This window comes from Sapajus apella, unplaced genomic scaffold (assembly GCF_009761245.1).
Source record: "Sapajus apella isolate SASKATOON/1434 unplaced genomic scaffold, GSC_monkey_1.0 scaffold4, whole genome shotgun sequence".
Classification (NCBI taxonomy): domain Eukaryota; kingdom Metazoa; phylum Chordata; class Mammalia; order Primates; family Cebidae; genus Sapajus; species Sapajus apella.
Window position 1 is genome coordinate 45,885,940 of NW_022436944.1, and position 19,712 is coordinate 45,905,651.

Consider the following 19,712-nt stretch of genomic DNA (forward strand, 5'->3'; position numbering starts at 1 on the left):
TAGTAATGGAAGTTCTAGCCAGGGTGGTTTGACAAGGAAAAGAAATAAAAGTAATACAAATTTGAAAGGAAGAAGTTAAATTCCCTCTGTTTGAAGATAACATAATCTGACATACAAAACCATAAAGACTTGGCCAAAAAACTGTTAGAACTGATAAACAAATTTAGTAAAGCTGCAGGATACACAACAAACATACAAAATCAATTGTGTTTCTATACACTAATAACAAACTATCCAAAAAAAGAATCTAGAAAATAATGTCATTTATCAGAGTATAATATCGTAACATATTCCTAAGTATTTCTTAGGAATAAAATTAACCAAGGAAGTGAAAGATCTGTATCCTCAATCTATAAAGTATTGACGGAAGTAATTGAAGAAGGTGCAAATGAATGAGAAGATATCCCATGTTCATGGATCAGAAAAATTAATATTGTCAATATGTCCATACTACCCAAAATTATTTATAGATTCAGTGCAATCCCTATAAAAGTTCTAATGGCATTCTTTAACAGAGATAGAAAAAAAAATGCTTAAATTCATATAGGATCACAAAAGACACCAAATAGCTAAAGCAAGCTTGAGAAAGGAGAACAAAGCTGGAGGCATCATACTTTCTGGTTTTAAATGATATTACAGTGATTATAGTAACTAAAGCAATACGATATTGCCATAAAATAGATACATAGGCCAATGGAAAGCATAGAGGGCCCAGAAATAAACTCACACATGTATAGTCAACTAAACTTCAACAAAGGTGCCAGGAATACATGATGATGAATGAATATTCTCTTCAATAAATAATGTTAGAAAAACTGAATATCCACATGCAAAGAAATGGAATTGGGCTTTTATCTTATGCAATGCACAAAAATCTATTGAAAATGGATTAAAGACTTAAACATAAGACCTGAAACTGTAAAACCACCAGAAGAAGACATTGAGAAAAATTCCTTGACATTCGCCTTAGTAATGATTTTTTTTTTTTTTTTTTTTTTTTTTTTTTTTGCCAAAAGTACAGGCAACACATGGACTACATCAAACTAAAAATCTTCTGCATGGTAAAAGAAAGAAACAAAATGAAAAGACAGCTTATGGAATGGGCAAAAATATTTGCAAACCATATATCCTATGATGGATTATTACCTAAAATATAAGAGTCCGCAATAGCAAAACACAAAAAACCTAAATAAAACATTGGCAAAGAAACTGAATGCTGTAGACATTTTCTCACAGAAGACATACAAATGGCCAACAGGTATATAAAAAGATACACAACATCTCTAATCATCAGAGGAATGCAAATCAACACCACAGTGAGATATAACCTCAGAGTTGTTGGGATGATTATTATCAACAAGTTGAAAGGCAACCAGTGTTGGCAAGGCTGTGAAGAAAAGGGAAATTTTGTATGTTATTGGAGGTACAGCCATTGTGGAAAATGGTATGGATGTACCTCCAAAATTAAAAATAGAACTACCATACAATCCATCAATCCCACTTCTGGGTGTATATCCAAAGAAAATAAAATTACTGTCTCAAACAGATATCTGAACTCCCACATTCATGCAGCATTTATTCATTTATTCAAGATATGGAAGCCAATGTAAGTGTCGATTGATGAATGGATGTGTAAAGGAAACGTGACACACACGCACACACATACACAGGAATATTATTTAGCCGTAAAGAAGAAGAAAATCCTGCCATTTGTGATAACGTAAATGAATCCAGAGGATATTTTGCTATGTGAAATAGGGCAGGAACAGAAAGATAAATACTACGTGATCTCACTTATATGTAAAACATAGATATAGAGAGTAGAAGATTTTTTGTAGGAAAAATGGGGAGATATTAGTCAAAGGGCATAAAATTTCAGTTGTAAGATGAATGAGTTCTGGAGATCTAAAGTACAGCATGATTAATGATTATATATCACATACTTAAAATTTGTCTAGAGAGTAGATCTTAAGTGTTCTCTCCATGAACACACATAACATAAAATTGTTACTATGTGAGGTAATGGATATGCTAATTATATTGATTATGGTAATCACTGTATACATATATCAAAACATCACAATGTATACCTTAAATATATACAATGTTTATTTGTAAATCATACTTCAACAAATCTGGAAAAAATAAAATAAATCTAAATGGCCACAGGATGGTGCCAAAACCTTGGTTGGTTAATATGTCTTTTCGGTGGAGCTTGCAAATTCCCTCTTCTATAGAAATAGAAGAGGGAATTTCCACCTTGTCTTAGCTATTTTACTCAAAAAAGAAATCCATTAAGGATAAATGAATTTGTGTGTGTATGTTTTCAAAGTAATAGTCTATTTCTAACAATGTTCTCAAGTCAACTGCAGACCTTACTTCACTGTCATTATTTTATACTTTTACTCATAAAACTGGAGTTCTGTAAACCCAGTGTAGCACATTCTCAAAATGGTGCAGAAGAGGGATACAATTCTATATTTATTTATCTAAGAATGAGACCAGTAGGATATCAATATAATAGCATTCTCTTTTTGGGAGGCATGGAGAAATTTTTCTATAGCACTTTTGGAAAATATAACAAGTTTCAATAAGAGATATTTGTAAAGCAGTTGAACTAGACACCCAGATATGACATTTAACCTGACTTATTAGAGGTAGTTCTATACCTCTACATATTCTTAACGAATCCTATATATCCCAGGATCCTTAACTAATCTGGAAAGTATGAATTAATGAAAATCCAAACCACATGGTCAAATTCTCTCATTTTTTTCCCCAAATTAACTTGCCAGTTGCTGAATAAACAACATGGAGTGGAGAAATTAGAAAATATAGAGATATAATTTTTAGCACCTTTTGGAGACTCAGATAGGGATCATTTATTCACTCAACAAACATTCTCTGAGTGTTTACTATGGGCTAAGGACTATGATTTTAAGATTGGCAGATTACCTTTAATGCCATCAACTACCACCTTCTAGAACTGTAAATGCCACAAGGACTCAAGCTGATGAGGATCACCAAGCATAAAAACTTTCATAGTATCAAAGTCTAGAATCATAACTCTCACCCAGTCTTAAGAAGCCTGTAGCATGTTTTGGTGGCAAGGTGCCAGAAAACAGCAAAATCAGGAGACATATATGCCATTAAATTATTTTTAAGTGCCACAAAATATTAAGATATGACCAGTGCCACTGACATCTAGGACAAGCTCTACCAGTTGCTCGAGCAGAGGTCAGCACACTGTATCTTGCAGGCATAATATCTGCTTTTTAAAGTGAAGTTTTGGCCAGGCATGGTGGCTTGTAATCCTAACACTTTGGAAGGCTGAGGTGGAAGGATCACTTGAGGCCAGGTGTTTGACACTAGCCTGAACAACATGGGGAGATCCCATCCCTACAATAATTTTAAAAATTAGCCAGGCAAGGTGGTGCACGGCAGTAGTCCCAGCTACTCCGGAGGCTGAGGCAAGAGGATCACTTAAGCCTGGGAGGTTGAGGCTGCAGTGAGCCATGATTGTGCCACTGCACTCATAAGCCTGGGTGACAAAGTGAGACTCTGCCTAAACAAAAGAATAGTTTTATTGGAACACAAGTATGCCCATTCATTTACACATTGTCTATTGCTGTTTTTGTGTTGTAACAGGAGACTTAAGTAATTGCAAGAGAACTTTTTGTCTGCAAAGCCTGCAATCTTTCCTATCTAGCTGTTTAAAAAAGTTTGCTGACACATGCTCTCGATTCTCAAATGCCACCCATCTATAAACACAAGTGTCATTAATTCGTAGAACCAGATTTTCTTCACATAGTTTAAATCAAAACTATTACTGTGCAACTAACACCCAGAACACAACTGCTTCGATAAGTAGACAAGCAAAAAACCATCTTGGGAGAAGCAAGTAAGCACTGGCAAAAGCTGCCAAGAAAGTTTGTAGATGATATCTTTGTGTTCCATTCAGAATAAGATTATAGAACATATATTATAGGTTTCTATAATCTATAGAACATTTCCATGTTAATTCTCAGTTAAATTCTCATGTTGTTACTGACCATAATTTTCACTTTTCTTAGGAATATTGTTTCTGAACAAGAAGAAACAAAAAGAAGAAAGTTATATATATATATTGTACTTTGGGCTCTGGGGTACATGTGCACATCCTGCATCCTGCAGGGTTGTTGCATAGGTACATATATGCCATGGTGGTTTGCTGTCTCCATCTCCCACCCCTCCCACCCCATCACCTACTTCAGGCATTTCTCCCAGTGTTATCCCTTCCCATCTTCCCCCCATCACTGCTATACCTCTCCTCCCCTCCCTTCCACCCCTCCTCCCCCGCCACCTAACCCAGTGAGTGTTGTTCCCTTCCCTGTGCCCAAGTGTTCTCATTGTTCATCACCCGCCTATGAGTGAAAACGTGTGGTGTTTGGTTTTCTGTTCTTGTGTCAGTTTGCTAAGAATGACGGTTTCTAGATTCATCCATATTGCTACAAAGAACACAAACTCGTTGTTTTTTATGGCTGCATAATATTTCATGGTGTATATGTGTCACATTTTCCCTGTCCAGTCTATCATCGATGGGCATTTGGGTTGGCTCCAGGTCTTTGCTATTGTAAACAGTGCCTCTATGAACATACCTGTGCATATGTCTTTATAATAGAACGATTTATAATCCTTTGGATATATGCCCAGTAATGGGATTGCTGGGTCAAATGGAATTTCTATTTCTGGTCCTCGAGGAGCCACCACACTGTCTTCCATAATGGTTAAACTAATTTACAGTCAAAAGTAATATTTTTAACATATATGAATTATTCTTGATATTAGTTCTCAGTTTTGGAAGTGCTGATTTCATTAACCTTGAAATATTGGAGTTTGTATAAAAGGTTATGAATATAAATGAACTCAATGTTAAAACCTGTCGACATCTACTTTAAATAGCAAAGTAAATACTGTTAGAAATAAAAGGCTGTTGTGGCAAGCTTGGTGACTAGGTTGATGCGAGTGCTGGAAGGCAGACAGATTATGCTGTATAGTGCTCATCTGATACTTGCTTTTTAAAATGCAAAGTAAAAATTTCATGTCTGGCTTTGTGTAGCAAGGTTAGAGCTCGGATACAGAAAGAACAGATTGGCTGATATCTAAGACTTAGACATCGGTCTGAAAACAAAATGTTCTTGAGAGTAAGCAAGAAATCTAAACTATTTATATGTTAAATGTTACACAAGATCCTTGGCTACCGTCAAAGATAAACAACAAAAGACATACATTAGAATCCTAATGTTATTCAGCTGACTGTGTGACATTAGGCAAGATACTTAACTAATCTGAATCCGGGCACTTCATGAATAAACTGAAGCTCATCATGACCATTATCATTACCTTCATTCTCACCATTATCATCATCATTAGCGTCATCATGATATAACCTTCACTGGGATTTGGAAGTTGTTTATTATAAGTCACTGTTACATAGATCATCTCTTTTAATCCTAACATAAAACATATATTATTGTCCTTATTTGACAGATGAGGAAACTGAAGCTTAAAGTAGAAGTAACACTCTGAAAGTAACACAAGAGTCAATGACAGAGTTGGGCTGCTCCATGACCCAGTCTTTTAACCCCGTGCTAATGAAAATTCTTTTCTGGTATATCCATACATGACTGGTGGCTTTTTTTTTCTTTTCTTTTTTTTTTTTGTGAGACAGAGTCTTGCTCTGTTGCCCAGGCTGGAGTGCAATGGCATGAACTCTGCTCACCACAACCTCCGCTTCCTGGGTTCACGCGATTCTCCTGCCTCAGCCTCCAGAGTAGCTGGGATTATAGGCATATGCCACCGTATCTGGCTAATTCTGGTGGCTTTTTATAAACAAAATATTTTGTTTTCTCCTGGGTATTTTTTCTGCATATTCCAAATTTTCTCCAATGATAGCATACATTATTTTCTCTTTTTTCAATTTTTATTTCTTCGACACATAATAATTGTACCTATGTATAGGGTAGATAGTGAGTTTTTATACATACCAGGTATAGCAATAAAATCAGGGTAACTAGCATAATTATCAGTTCAAACATTAAAAATTGTTTCTATGTTGAGAATATTCAAAATCCATTCTTCTAGTTATTTGAAAATATGCAATAAATTATTGTTAACACTAGTCAACCTATAGTGCCATAGGATTGTAGATCTTTCTCCTTCTATCAAGCTCATTACCAGTGGCTTTCATGTAAGTTTTTGGAAAGAAGTTTCCAAAGCGTATTAAGAATCAAAAAGTATTACTGTCCTTTTATCTGGTAATCTCACTTCTGGGAATATTGTTATAATACATGGATCAATTATGCAAAAAACTGGAATATACAATTATGTTCCTATTATGAGGCCAATTCTGTAGAGTTCTGCATAAATATGACAAAGGCATGTGGGAATATAAAGAAAAATGTTAAATATTGTTTCTTTTTTTTTTTGAGACGGAGTTTCGCCCAGGCTGGAGTGCAATGGCGCGATCTCGGCTCACCACAATCTCCGCCTCCTGGGCTCAGGCAATTCTCCTGCCTCAGCTTCCTGAGTAGCTGGGATTACAGGCACGCGCCACCATGCCCAGCTAATTTTTTGTAGTTTTAGTAGAGACGGGGTTTCACCGCGTTGACCAGGATGGTCTCGATCTCTTGACCTTGTGATCCACCCGCCTCGGCCTCCCAAAGTGCTGGGATTACAGGCTTGAGCCACCGCGCCCGGCCAAATATTGTTTCTTGAAGTGGTGATATTTCCAGTGAATTTCTCATTTATTATTGTCTTTATAATCTGTACAGGTAATGAGGAAATTTGAAACATAACATATATACACCTGCCCTATGTACCTCACAGGATAATTGTGAAGATCAGCCAAGAAGATGAGTAAATGGTACAAACTTGACAAACTGTAAGACAATTGAAATACCATAAAAAACACCAGGCTGGTCTGGTTAGGAGGAGAAATCTTGCATTCAAATTGAACAAAACCCTGAGATCCCAGGACAAGTAGGTTTGGCTGCTCCTCTCATCTACCCTTGTGATCTGGGCCAGAGATCTGAAAACTATGGCCCAGGGGCAAAATCCTGTCCACACTCAGTTTTTGTATGATCTATGAGCTGGAAATACTTTTTAGATTTTAAGTGGTTCAACGAAAAAATAAGAGATTTCATGACCCATGAAAATTATATGAAATTCAATTTTCAGTGTACATAAATAAAGTTTCTTTTGGAACAGAGTAGCACCAATTTACTTACTTATCCATGGATGCTGCATGCTATGGCCGCAAAGTTGAGCGGTTGCCATGAGACCATATTGCCCACAAAGCTTCAAATACTGGCTATCGTGGCCGTTTACTGAAACAATCTTCTGACTCTTGATCTAGGCAACTTCAGCTCTTCACATCTTGTCTTGGCCTCATGGGAACTTTATTCTAGAGAATTTTTTTCCCAGTTGAGCTTAAGTGGTTAGAAATACTGCCTTTTCCTAGTAATTAGGCTTTAAAAAATGTTTTCAAAACATTCCAGAACATTGTAAACAGGTCTACAATGCAATGTTTGCTAACTCACAAATATGTGTTCTGGTAGGTGCTCAGTCGGCGAGACAGAGGACCTTCTTGGGCATCAAGATCTGCTCAAAGTTTGACCCCTCTGGGCTTCTGTTTCCTCATTTATCATAATGAGGAAAACTGGATGATTTCTGAGGCCCCATTCTACGTTTCTACAATGGCTTGTGTTATTTTAAAGGTCGGTGGTTCCTCGTGGCTATTATATGAGTGCTTTTGCTTCTTTGACAATCTGCCTGTCTCTGGGACAATTAACCAATCAAGTTTAAGGCTGGTGATTAAAAACTTAAATGCCTGCAGGGACTAGACAGGTGGAATAAATGAGAGAACCCACCTGAGTTAATAAAGAATCTGTGTAAGCATTGAGGTGTGCTTCAGAGTACAGCAGGTCCTGGAATAACATTGTTTTCTTCAGTATCATTTTATTATCATGCCGATGAGAAAAAAAAATTGATTCTGGGCTGGGGCCACTGTCTTCATGATTTCGTGTTCTTAAGTCTGCATGGATTTTCTCCAGATACCCTGGTTTACTCCCACATCCCAAAGACGTGAGGTTCACTGGCATATCTGAATTGTCCCCATTTGAGTGAGTGTGGATGTGTGTGGGAGTGCGTCCGTGATGGAATGGCGTCTTGTCCAGTGAGGGTTTGTTCTTGGACCAAACTGAGGGTCACGCTGCTGTTTCTTGTAGCCCAATAATGAGACTCAGATGAACTGGGAGGAAGACTGTTTTTATTTATGTAACCGGTTACAGGGAGAAGGCCTGGAAATTATTTCCAGAACAACTCAAAATTACAAAGTTTTCCAGAGCTTATATACCTTCTAAGCTATATGTCTACATGTAAGTGTGCATTCATCTAAAGACATAAATGATTAACTTCTTTTAATCTATAACTAGGGTCTGAGTCCTGAAGACTTTCTTCTGAAGCCTTAGTAAATTTACTTAATCTAAATGCGTCCAGGTGTGGGGGTGATTACCCTTCTCTGGTCTCCTGGTAAATCATGGAGGTTTGGGAGTTCTTTAGACCTGCAATAAACTTTCTTATGGAGGCCCGGGGAGTTTGTTCAGACCTCCCAATAAAACTTGTTTAATCCTAAATGGGTCCTGTTAATTACTTCATTATTTTGTCATGCTTTAAGACCCAGGAAAGACCTAGGCAAAACTCTTGGTGGGCTTCTGTTACATTCCAGCCTTTGTGTAAAGGCACTGGTGCAATCAGCTTTTAATGTTTAACCTAGCTACTCAGTCAGTGCTGGGACAGTTGTAATGGAGGCCTGCGTTAGTGAGATCTGGCCTGCCAGGGGCTTCCACCTCGTGACCCAGCTGCAAGAATGGGCTATGGTCACCCATGACCCTCAACTGGAATGACTGGGTAAATAGTTACCTTACTTATTTTTGTTATGTTTTCTGATTTGTATGTATAGCTCACATTTATTTCAATGTTTAATACTAGAAGTCTTTTGACCTTTATTTAGATGTTTGATGATGTTTTTGTGACCAGGAATATGCCATAGGAACTTAACTCTTGTTTATGTCAATTAGCCTATTATAAAATTGGTTTTCTTATGTAACTACTGAACCAGTTTTGACTGGCTCTACTCTATTAATAACAGGATATTAAATTATTTTACAGGCACCGAGTGAAGAAATTGCAAGTCATACAGTGGAAGTATGCACAGAAAAGATTTCAACCTCAAATAAAATCTGGCACTGAAGTTTCACTCTTCTCATGGAACAAATGTATCAAGACTTGGTCAGAACTGAAGGCCAGAACACTTTCAAAAGTGAAGGGTTGCAAGCTAAGGAATGGTAGGTGTTAGGGTCCCTTACCATACTTTACTGCATATGGTCTTGTTTAAAGTTCTTCCAATCAAAACCTACTTGCCAGCACTTCTGCATACCAGCCTGCTCTCTCTAACCCAAAAAACTAGCCCCAGACTCCAGATGTCTATTTTACCTCTAGTACTGTCTCCTGTCTCCTTGCCAGCCAACCTCACAATAAAGCCTTTTTTAAAAAAAAAAAAACAAAAAACTGGTGTCATAGTATGTGTGTCTATGTTAATCAGGAAGTGAGCACATTGCTTGGCAACAGGTATACATCATGTCATTTAAAGCTTCAGTTTTCAAGGACCTATAAATGATGTTAGGTGATACTGTAGTTGGCCTATCTGAAGGGAGCAGCTATAACTCAGCTCCAGCTGACTATTATTAATATGTGTTGGTAGATCTTTCACATTTTCGAGAGATGGATTTTGATGTGAAATCGAATATATAAATGTAGGCAACTAATTCAAATTTTAAAAAATACTACATAGCCCTTCCTCCCCAATTCCTGAATGCAGTGGGTCTTTGAGTTGCCATTTTAAGAACTCTTACCTCTATGCGTAGAGAAATTTTTACACGACTTTCCAATGCGGATGGACAACAAAGTTTCAAGGAACCCTTGGCCAACTGAAAATCCTGTCTTTGGAGCGTAACACTAAGCTGAGGTTGCAGAACATGTGTTTCCAAATGAACTTGGGTCTTGTATTCACTGAGAACTTGCAAGATTTAAAAAAGCTTTCAGTTTTATGACTCTGATTTTCAATAATAATACTTTTACAACTTTTTAAACAAGTACCCACTCTCCACATTCACTTGGAAGCTGATCTTTTATGTTTGGCTTCATGTCGTTAGCTAGAACAGATTATTTAGCTCAATCAGAATGGGAGTAAAGAGTCTGGGCTTGCCATATAAATAACTTCTGAACACTATCTTTTCCTTTCTTCTTTTTTTAGATTAGGAGGACATGTGATATATTTATTTATTCTATGGATATTTATCAAGTGCCTACTAAGTGTAGGAACTGCTCCAGGTGCTGGGACATAGTAGTAAACTAAATAAAGTCTTGCTGTCATAAAACTTACATTCTAGAAGGGAAAACAGACAATTGACAAATACATATTAGACAGTGATAAGTGCTAGGAAGGAAAATGAAACCAATGAAACGTAAGGAGATAGAGTGATGGGGTGTATTATTTTAGATGGTATGCTCATGGAGCGCCTCCCTGAGGAGGTGACATTTCTGCAGAGATCCAAATGAGGTGAGTAAGCCATTAGAATGTTTCTAGGCAAAGAGAACAGCACGTACAAACACTTGGGCAAATTTCTTGGTGTGTTTGAGGAATGTCAAGGGGACCAGTGTAGATGGAGCTGCTGTCAGCCAAGAGAAGAGTAATAGGAAATAAGACCCATCAGGTAGCCAACTACCGTAGCCTGTAGGGTTTTAGAAACATAGTGAAGACTTTTATTTAAGAATGTAGGAAAGCCGGGCACGGTGGCTCACGTCTGTAATCCCAGCACTTTGGGAGGCCGAGGCGGGTGGATCACGAGGTCAATAGATCGAGACCATCCTGGTCAACATGGTGAAACCCCGTTTCTACTAAAACTACAAAAAATTAGCTGGGCATGGTGGCGCGTGCCTGTAATCCCAGCTACTCAGGAGGCTGGGGCAGGAGAATTGCCTGAACCTGGGAGGCGGAGGTTGCAGTGAGCCGAGATCGCGCCATTGCACTCCAGCCTGGGTAACAAGAGCGAAACTCCGTCTCAAAAAAAAAAAAAAAAAAAAAAAAAAAGAATGTAGGAAAGCCATTAGAGGGGTGACATCATCTGATCACCTTTTAAGAAGCTCACTGTGGCTGCTGTAGGCACAACAGTTTCCAGCAGGGGTACCTGTTAGGAGGCCATCGCAGTGATCCAGGTAGATGAATGATACACTAGGCTGGTAGCAGTGGATTTGCTGAGAAGCAGTTGGATTTGAATAATATTTTCAGTGGGTTAAGTAACTTCTGTTCATTGTTTAAGATAATTCAAAGGCTGTCTTTTCTGAGAGATATTTCCTGAACTCTTCCTCCATGCTAGGTTGAGTTTCTCTCTCCTGTGGTCCCCAAGCAGTCTATGTTTACTTCTCTTTGACATATTACTTTTTATTAAGTGCTTTATTATGTATCTGCTGTATCTTGTCTGGCTGTAAATTCCTGTTTTAGGCCCAGGACCATGCCTTATTTCTTCGTACTGCCTGGCACTGTACTTGCACATAATTGCTGTTGAATGAATGATTGTTTAATAGGCGTATAATCAAAAATATGAATAGAAAATGTGATTGGGAAGAAGAAAATGGACATGGAGATAAGCTGAATCTAGTGTCACATCATCGGTGGTTTTAATTTTGGTGGAATGCTTTTCTCTGGATTTGTTTGGTGATCAGTCTTATCCTTGTGGTCATTCTTGTATCTCTATCAAACAGATTGAAAAATTCCCTTCAAGTAAATGGATCTGAAGACAAATTCTGTGTCCGGGAGTCATAGAAGTTAATATAACAAATTAATGAATATGTAACTTCTGAAATTTCATAAAAACCACTTTTAAATTTTCTCTGCCTTTGAGAGTAGATGGTAATTTGAAGTTTGTTGATGGTGGAGGGGTAATTATAGACATGCTGTTTATCTCTCAGCTCCTCTGAAACGGAAGCATTTAAATAATATGTTATATGTTTATAAAGCCTCATATTCCATATGTCAAATTTTCTTTTAATTTGAATATAAAATATAGAAGATAAAAGTGTCAAAAGGATCTTACCGGAGAAGTCCTTTTTAGTCCTTTTTTTGTTGTTTATTTTGATGTGGTAATGCCCTAAAATGTATAAAATGAACATGCTTTTAAAATGCAAAAGGAAGAATGGGATGAGCAGATTTGAGCCAAGGAGCAAGCTACCAGAGGCCAAATTATTCTCCTAGCTTGACTATTGGCTGACTTTGTGGATTTGACCAGGGAACATGGAGTAAAATAAAAGCAAGCACCATCATTCATTCATTCATTCATTCATTCATTCACTCAATCCATAAATTAACAAACAACTGCCAAGGAATGGTATTTGCATCAGGCATACTCAGTACCAAGGAGGGGAGATTCCATCAGCTAGAGATTGTGTTCCATCGCAGGTAACAGAAAACCCAAGAAGTGGCTATTTTTCACATACAATGAGAAGCCCAGGGACAGGCAATCTAGAGGAGTAATTGTTGCTTCATGAAAGCTCCTTCTGGCTCTGTTCTGCTGCCCCTTAGAGTATAGCTTCCATTTTCATGATTACGAGATGTCTGTTTTACCTCTAGTGCCATGTCTGCATTCCAGACATTTTTAATGTATCTTCTACCAAGCACAGCGCCTAGCTCATAAGAGGTACTCAAATATTTATTGAATAAATGGTGATTCAGTGAAAAAAATCTGAAGCTGTACAAAAGTGAAAGCTCAGTGTTCCAAATTATTTAATAGCCCGTCATCATCAGATGATCCGAGCAATTTATTTTTGCACAGTTGCAGGCTGTGTTCTCCAGAAGGAGAGAGTAGACACTGAGTTGTCGTCTGGGGTTCAAGATGTTTATTAAAGATCAGTATCTGTATGAGGAAAAGAGTTGGAAGCAATATCAACTAGAGGAAAAAGCTAACATGCAGTGCAAGCCCAATGAAGCCTCTGTAGGTAGCCCGAGAACAGGCATTGCCTGTTAGACTGGTCTTCTGTTGAGTTGAAATGACCCAGTTTCCATATCCCTACTCTCTCCTATCCCCTGTCACTCTGCTTAGTCACCTGATGAAGGCTGCTGGGAAGAATGTGAACTTGAGTGAGGTGGCTTTCTGCACCTAAGACTATGAAGAAGCTACAGTAGGAGGCTTCCTGGTGACTGCACCCCCCACTGCTGGGTAAGAAGTCCTTTCTTGAAGTGATCTGAGTGGCAAATCTCCATATCTGCTATAGTATGATATTTCACGTTACCTGTCATGACACAAAAATGAAATGACAAGATCTAGGAAACAAAAGGAAAGAAGCAAGAGGGAGGAGGAATAATGAGAGCAGAAAGCTCAGCTCAAGGAAAGAAAGTGTCTTAGTCAGCTTGGGCTGTTATAACAAAATACTACAGGCTGGATGACTTAAACAACCCACATTTATTTCTCACAGTTCTGGAGGCTGAGAAGGCCAAGATCAAGATGTCCACTGATGTGGTTCTTGGGGAAGGCCCTTTTCCTGACTTGCAGACAGCAACTTTCTTGCTGTATTCTCACATGGTGGAGAGAGGATTCCTTCCTTTTCTTGAGGAATAGCACTTATTCACAAGCTTCCTTCATTCTGTCCTTTTTGAATGTTTAGTCTCAGCCGGCAGTGTTTCTACTGATATAATCCCATCTCTTTTCTGGCTTCCGTTGAGATCGCCGATTAGGTCTGTGGTTCCCACTTACACAAATCTCTGTAAGTGATTGGTTAGACACACGCTTGGTATTTTCTTCTGCACATGATTTCTCTTTTTTGTTTTTGTTTTTGCAATATAGACAGGCTGGGAATTTTCCAAATCTTTAAGTCCTGGTTCCCTTTTGCTTAACAATTCTGTCTCGACATCATTTCTCTTTTTTTGCATTATACTCTGAGCAGTCAGGAGGAACGAAACCAGTTCTTCAACCCTTTGCATAGAATATCAGATAAATATCCAGTTTCATCACTTGCAAGTTCTACCTTTCAAAAAACACTAGAAAAAGAACACAATTCGGAATAATTTTCTGCCACTTTATAACAAGCATTGCTTTGAAAAAAGTTGTTCAGTAACATGTTCCCCATTTCGGTCTGAAACCTTATCAGAATGGCCTTTACCATCAATATTTCTGCCAACATTCTGTTGATAATTAGTTATGTATTCTCTGAGAAGATGGTTTCTTTTTCATCCACTTTCCTCTTTCTGAGATCTCACTAGAATTCCATTGAGCAGTACCGTAACAGTGATCTTGAATTGTTCTGGTATGCATCTCAAAACTCTTCTAGCCTCTATCCATTTTTCAGTCCCAAAGGTACTTCTACTTTTTTAGATGTTTGTTACAGCAGGACACCACTTCTAGGTACCAATTTCTGTCTTAGCTCTGGGTACTATAAAAAATATCATAGACTGCGTGGCCTAAACAACAAAATATTATATATGTATGTTATATATACATTACATATAGTATGTAATATATATTACATATATGTTGTATATAATATATGGTCTTTTATATGTATCTGTCTAGCCTATACATACTTACACACGCAGTTTCTGTTCTTGGTGAGCGCCCTCTGCCTGGCTTGCAGACAGCCACCTGTATCCTGATCTGTCTGCCTGGTATGGTGGATATGAAAGGACCTCTTTTTAAAAGGGCACTAATTCCATCCTAAGAGTTCCATTCTTGTGAATTAATCTAAAACTAATTTTCTTCCAAGGACCTCACCTCCTAATAGCATCACACTGGGGGTTAGGGCTTCAATGTATACATTTTGAGGGGCCATAAAACCCCCCGTTTCAGTCCATAACAGAAAACGATGGCTACCGATGTTGGAACTCAGCATTGACTTCACCCATATAAACGCAACATCGTTAATGAATGATTTTCAATGGACAGAAGTCTGCACTTGGGCAGAGTTGCTTAACAGCAGCTAGTACTATTTAGAACTGATTTGACTGGAAGGAAAAGGCTTATAAATGGGAATTCTAATGCAAGTTGCTGACGGGGCTCTGAGTATGGAATCTAAGCATGGCAATCCCAAATAGAGCACCACCTTGTGGTTAGTCGAGGGAGCTGCTCATCTCAGGAAATGAGTGGTTGGCTTCCTGTTCCTTAAGAGTGAGCTGAAGTAGATGCTTTATTTTTAAAAGCATATATTTTTGAATTTTATCGTTACATTAATCATCTGCACATGGATACATAGCTGATAAGTAGTGCTTGCTTTTTATGACCCTCTAGCTTTGCCATTTCTTTCCCATATGCCCTCTTAAAATGTCCTTGGTTACACAGTCCTCTCACCTATATGTGATTTCTGGTCACTTTTTTACTCTCAGATGACTGCAACTAATCAATTACTGAGCTGAATCTGGCTCAGGAGTATTTGCCTTTCAATAACAAAAACTTCTTGAAAAGATAAATGCCTTAGGGAGTGTCTCAATAATAGTGTGTGCTGGACATTTTGGCATAAGGTGGAAGAAATGTTTTGGACAGAAAGAAAAGCAGGAAGAGAGGCGCCAGACCTGTTTAATCTAATTAATTCTATACTATCTTTATAGGAAATTAAAAAATATAATACAATTTTATTAATTATAAGCATAGCCTATTTTTTTGTTTCCTTTGAATATTGCAACTGATACATTTTCTCTTTTGCCAATGAAGGAAAACAAAAATATTTCACTCCAAAATATACTTCAGTGACATATTTCAAGAAGGCTATTCAGAGGGCCTGCAGACAGGAATAGCCCTGAAACGCTGCCTTTCCTGGAGGAAATTTGCATCTGGAGAGAAAAATCCACATTAGTGAAATAAATACCCAGGCTTTCTCTGAGGCCCTCCCCCTTATCCAGATCTAGAAAAGATGTACTCAACCACTAACTACCATCTGTTTTTTTCTGAGAGCTACTATCTGTGAGGTTTCATGTACATAACAAGCCCACCTTTGCCCTATGCCTTTCTTTTTCCCTCCTATAAACTTCTTGCCACACTCTAAGCCCATTTTTTTCTATAACGTCAAGATGGTATACAGGTGTTAACCTTCTGGCCCTTTCTTTGCGTTTTCACATTCTGTATTGCCTCCATCCACATGTGTGTGCAATAGCCAATTTTGTTTGGCTTTTCTCCTACTAATGGGCCGTTTGATTTTCAGTGAAACTTCAGAGGGTGTAGGGGAGGTTTCCCTTTGGCTTCTGCAGTTTTGTTATATTGAGCAGGATAACCAAAACCACTCTGTTCCTCTGGATGTCACATCAAAGGAACCCAGGACCTGACACGCCAGCTGTAAGGTAAGAATATCTTCCCAGTCATCTGGTATCTTCCCAGACATCCCAGGTGTCTGTCACAAATCCTGTTGAAAGGTTGGTAAAAATCGTGGATTTTCTCTTTTTCTTTTTCCAAATTAAGATTACTGGGAGAAAAGCATTTACAGTAGTCTTAGGCGAAGTAACTCTGGTTTATTTTTTAGTATAAATATCCATACATTTGATCCTTTCGCTATTAAAAGTAATGGCAAAAACTGCAATTACTCCTGTACCAACCTAATATCTCAAACTTCTGAAAGTTTAAGTGACTCTAGGATACATTCTTCCATTTGCTATGACTCTCCTTTTGTCACCTTCAGTCTCCCATCTAGTTTTCCTAAGTCATTGATATGTTCTCCTTCAAGACCTTAATTTATCCATTTGGTGGTCACTGGATGAAAAATTGCGGAAGGAAAATAAAAAAATTTCGATTCCCACATAAAGGGATCTAAAAGGTACTGCTAGTGACCCTGGGATCCCTTGAGGAACAAAGCCAAGGTACTAGTGACTGCTTTTTGCCCCCCCCACCTCTTCCCCCGCCTTTCTCATGAAGTCCTAAGAGTTATGAGTTGATTTGACCTTATTGGTTAACGGATATTGCCCTGAAATCAATGATCCAGTTAAGAAATTGAAACTAATTTTAAAAGCCACCTAGTCAACTAAATCTATATCCAAAGTACAATTTTATGGCATTTCACTGGCTATTTAAAAACGCTTTGTGGCCAGGCATGGTGGCTCATGCCTGTAATCCTAGCACTTTGGGAAGCTGAGGTGGGCGGATCACGAGGTCAGAATTGAGACCACCTGGCCAACATGGCAAAAACCTGTCTCTAATAAAAATACAAAAATTAGCTGGGCATGGTGGTGGGCACCTGTAATCCCAGCTACTCAGGAGGCTGAGGCAGGAGAATCACTTGAACCTGGGAGGCAGAGGTTGCAATGAGCTGAGATTGTGCCATTGCACTCCAGCCTAGGCGACAAAAGCAAGACTCCATCTCAAAAAAACCGCTCTTTGTGAGAGAAATTTGTAAAGAAAATCTCCATTTACAAGGGCACCTTCCTCTTTGCATCTAAACCATAAGAAATTTTATAATGAGAAAGGCATTGACTTAAAAGCTTACATAAAAATTCTTACTTTTATTTAAGATACTTTTCCTGGCTGCCTTACTTTTCTTGTCTGTGCATTTACCTAAACCCCTCTTTGTCTTGGCAGATAATTATGTTTAGATCTATGTTTTATGTCTTTGTGATATAAATTTTCTACCTTATTTTACCTAAGAGTCATACCTTTAGAAGTACAAATTTGGGGTTACCTAATTATTTTCTTTGGGCAGTAAAATGAATTATCAGAAAATTGATGGTCTGAATTGGGGAAAGTAAAACTATTTGGAAGCCTGCAAATGAAGAACCTTAATGAAAGCTGTGAGATCTACTTCTGTCTTTGTGTCTGTGTATATGTCAATGTGTATTACGTGTATGTGATATTGCTATGTAATCTGAGCTAATCTTTGGAAAGTAAAACTGTTGGTAAAATAAAATAGGCAAGTCTTCAGAATTGTCAGTACTAAATACAGTTCAGACATTTTTGTCTGGATCTACTTTCAGTTAGGTATATGCTGTCTCTGCTACAAGTTTTAACGTCATACAGCTGCTGCTTTTATAGTATTTTTTGTACTGGCTTGATTTGCCTATAAGCTAAAGAAATTAGGGCTGGCTTTTGAGCTCCCCTGAAGCTTTGCACACATCTTACTGTGAACTTTTGTTTTTGGTTTTTGGCCTCTGCATTCTGCGGTCTGTGTAGGTGGCCATAAGAAGAAGGGACATGTACGTGCCTGTGGTACCTGGGCCACCAGCTACCATCTTCACAGCTCTGTCCTCTGTCCTGGGCTGGTGTATGAATCCAGGACCCAAATAGCTGTTACCCTTCATGCCATCTTCGGTGCCACATGGTATATGGGACTCAGGACAACTGGGGAAATCATGGGGAAGGGTGGTATTTGTGTTATAGTTTCAAAATTCTTTTTAGTGATTTGAAACCTTAAAGTCAGGTTGTATTAGTCCATTTTCATGCTGCTGATAAAGACATACCTGAGACTGGGTAATTTACACAGGAAAAAGGCTTTAATGAATTTACAGTTCCATGTGGCCAGAAGAGCCTCACAATCACGGTAGAAGGCAAAGAGGAGCAAGTCACAATTTACATGGATGGCAACAGGCAAAGAGAGAGAGCTTGTGCAGGGGAACTCATCTTTTTCAACCATCAGATCTCATGATACTTATTCACTAGCATGAGAACAGCGTGGGAAAGGCCTACTCCCATGATTCTATTACCTCTCATTGGGTCCCTCCCACAACACATGGGAATTCAAGATGAGATTTGAATGTGGACACAGCCAAATAATATCATATGTTAAATTAAGGAATATATAATAATAAAGTGTCAAAGTCATTTCTAAGAAAGTTAAAATATGGAAACAATTATTAAACATAAGTTTATTTACTTTGACATCTTATTTTTATATGGGATAGAAACACTAAATATAATTAGAGCTGTAAATAAACAAAAAATTGCGAAAGCATATCTTTCTAAAAAATTATAAAATGGCTTTCATCTATAAATACTGATGTAAAACAGTCCAAAATTACTCATTTCCTAGGTTTCCCTAGAAATTAGCATTATTGAGTTAAGATTAAATATATATGATTATACATATGAGAATATATGTAATTAAAACTACTGAAATAAGAAATAATTCTATATGCAAAGTGTACAAAAAAAGTAAGGTATGTTTTTGGTGAGGAAAGTTATAAAGGCATGAGGATTACATTTGTTGAGAATGAAATAATTTTGTCTAGTTTACAAGTTATTTAAAGATTGTTTAAAGATTTACAGGTTATTTATAGATTGTTTCAAAATAAAGAAAAACATGATATTGATAAAACGAAATATCGCTTTCTGACAGGCCCAGGAACCTCAAGATATTTTGAGGTCTTCAGCTAAAGAGGAATTCACCTATTCCTTCCCTCACCTCCCCTCCGCTCTCCTCCCCTCTCCTCCTCTCTTCTTTTCTTTTTTCTCTCTCTTCCCTCCCTCCCTCCTTCCTTCCTTCCTTCCTTCCTTCTTTCCTTCCTTCCTTCCTTCCCTCCCTCCCCCCTTTTTTGAAACAGGGTCTTGCTCTGTTATTCAAGCTGACTTGCTTGCTTCCTTCCTTCCTTCCTTCCTTCCTTCCTTCCTTCCTTCCTTCCTTCCTTCCTTCCTTCCCTCCCTCCCTCCCTCCCT

The 19,712-nt window shown here is 38.0% G+C and overlaps 1 long non-coding RNA gene across 2 annotated transcripts in view; it reads left to right on the forward strand.

The window, feature by feature from the left end:
* Positions 1-6,751: 6,751 nt before the first annotated feature.
* The window catches only part of LOC116542845, a 16,068-nt gene continuing 3,107 nt past the window's right edge, over positions 6,752-19,712 (forward strand). Inside the window, exons 1-4 of one of the 2 annotated variants that reach the window (XR_004265378.1) lie at positions 6,752-7,020; positions 7,599-7,757; positions 9,211-9,390; positions 12,846-12,855. This is a non-coding gene — a long non-coding RNA (uncharacterized LOC116542845). Of the gene's footprint in view, positions 7,758-9,210; positions 9,391-12,845; positions 12,856-19,712 lie in introns of both variants that reach the window. The other variant, XR_004265377.1, reaches the window with a different exon arrangement.